This window comes from Kryptolebias marmoratus, linkage group LG22, assembly GCF_001649575.2.
Source record: "Kryptolebias marmoratus isolate JLee-2015 linkage group LG22, ASM164957v2, whole genome shotgun sequence".
NCBI classification, from domain to species: Eukaryota; Metazoa; Chordata; class Actinopteri; order Cyprinodontiformes; family Rivulidae; genus Kryptolebias; species Kryptolebias marmoratus.
This window is the reverse complement of record NC_051451.1, coordinates 28704372-28707160: the sequence shown is the minus strand read 5'-3', so window position 1 is coordinate 28707160 and position 2789 is coordinate 28704372.

Below are 2789 nucleotides of genomic sequence, written 5' to 3'. Positions count from 1 at the left end.
ATAGACAGATGCAGTCTGCAGCTCCTCATTCTACCAAACCTGAAATAAATAACTAAATAAAATATGCTGACTGTGCACTTATACTATGAGCTAAAGATACCATCCTGTTCTTCTGGCCCACCTGTTCCAAACAAACATTTAACGTAGCCAACACAACACACTGAGAATGTGTGTGTTTGTGTTATCTTCCAGGGAAACTGTTCCAGGACCTTCACCTCTTTGTGCACCAGCGGAGGGAGGATATCTGAATAAAAATACTTGTCTAGACAGATTTGCTCACAGCTCGTGGGTTACCCTTGGGTTCAGGTGCCCCCTGGTGAGCAGAGGAGAGAAAGGTCCCTGAGCAACATCATGTTCTTTAGCTTCATCCACAGATTAACTTTGCCTACGCATCTAATTTTCCAGTCTAATTATAATCCCAAACCTCAGGTCACCCTGCTGAACTTCATGTAAATATTTGGCACATTTCTATGCTGCTTCATGGCCCCTCCTCCTCCTCCCGTGTTGTTCTCAGGATATGGATCCAGTGTAGCATCAATGGCTGTTTGCCTTGGGAGGCTGGGAGTGCTTATTCCTGCAGACAGAGCGCAGGAGATCACATGAACATCAGATCCCAGCGGAGCTGTAGCTTTGGCTGCTGTTTAAAGTCAAATCAATGAAAGAAACACGACCCGGCTCTATTTGTTGTGCACAGGGCGACAAGCTGTTTCTGGGAAAACTGCATTTCAGGAAAGGGATAACGCGTAGAAAAGCATCTGTACGGATACAATATCAAGTGTAAATAATTTAGAGGACTGTTAGGCCCATAATTTATCCACCGCATTTAACACCTGAGCAAATTGTTGAAGAACGCCGCAGCCGAAGCCTGCTGACTGGGGAGATTTGAGTTTAGCTGCAGGCACAGGCTACCTTCAACATCCAAAGCTATTAGTGATTCCTGTTCAAGTAAAGTGCTGCTGCAGGGTAGCCATTTCCTTTCATTAATGTCCACCTCGCACCGCAGCAAATCAAAGGCTTACTTCCATTTCTGTGCCCGTCTTAAATAAAAACTGATAAAGAAAGAAACGCGACAGTTTATCTTTTTAAAACTGAACCATTTATTAAGAAGAACAAGAGGAATATCAAACATGTAAGAGGAGAAAAATTAATCAGATTTATTAACATGATTTCACTGCAAGTTGACAACTTAAAGGGATAGTCCAGCCATTTGGAAGTAGAGTTCTGTCAAAATATTTGAACAATTTAAATCTAAACCATTGTAGACAGCTGAATGACCTCATTTAGTTTTATTCTGACAGGACTGATGAGCTAAAGGCTAGTCTGAATGTAGCTGCTGTCATTTTAAAACAACTTCAGTTTAAAAAACACCCATAACTGTTCATGAGGACAGTTTTATAAGCCTTTGAACCACCATTAGGTTTGCATTGCACAGTAATTTACTTGGAATTCTTTGGTTGTTTGCAAGCAACAGCAGCTAGCTGTAGCACTTCTGGTGCAGAACTGGACCCCTTCCTGCAAGAATTTTATAATATTTCTGCCAAAATAACTCATAAATAAAAAAGTGAGAGCACTAAAATAGTTTAAATAACTGTGTTGGGATGAAAACATGAAGAAATAATAGTTTAATTCTGATAGTATTGATGAGCTAACGGCTAGTCCAAAACCAATCACCGCCATCTTAAACCAGCTTGATTCTCTGAAATGTTGTTGTGATTCATGTGAGAATTATTTGATAAAACTTTACATGTCTGTCATTTTGTATTACATAATTATTTCTGACTTCTGTGGATATTTGCTGATGTCAGCTGCAGCAGCTAGCTGTAGCACTTCCAGTGCAGACTGGGGGCACTTCCTGCAGGATTTTCAAAATATTTCTGTCAAAATATTCATGTAATTAAATACTGATGGCAGTATAAACATTTCAGTAATAATCTGCTTTAAAAACAGGCTGAACTGCTTCCAAACTAGATTAAACTCTTGTCTTTTATAGCGATTTATGCAAACACTTTTATTTAAACCTTCACATCATCATCATCATCACTTCACACAATGATTTCTGCAGAAATATTCTAAAAATCCTGTCGTTGGGTGCCCAGCCTGCACCAGAAGTGCTACAGCTAGCTGCTGCTGCAGCTGTTTGCACTTTCTTTGAAGTCAGAAATAATGGTTTCTCTTCCCAATGAGGGTCACCTTATTACAGATTTATTAATGCTTTTTAAATAGGTTATTTATGAATTTGTAAACACTTAATAAAGACTACTTATTTATAAGACTCTGAAGCAGGCTGCACTTTGATTCATTCAGGTCATTTCTTTTAACTAAATAACTTTACATGCTGGGAAAAATGCATCTAAATGCTATAGTTACAGTTTGATATTTCAAAATTAGAATTACGAAGACATGAATAATTTTAGTTGCAATGCACTTTGCCTCATATGATTTGGAGACGTTAGGATGAAGTGTTTGTTCTGCTTTATTAATGATTGTTGCAGGGTTGCCTGGTGTTTGGCTTGATGATACTATGGGGCGCCGTTTGTAAAGGAGCTTCTGCTAAAAATTCATGCCTAAATTTTGTCACATTTAGCTTCAAACACTGTTTAAAAATGTAGTGTTGATTTTCTGATGTCACTTTTTACAACATTTAGCTAGTTACATGTAATTGTTACAGCTACATACTAAATATAAATCTAAATGCTAAATGTTAAATCTAAATGTTAAATGTTAAATCTAAATGTTGTAAAAAGTGACATCAGAAAATCAACACTACATTTTTATACAGTGTTTGAAGC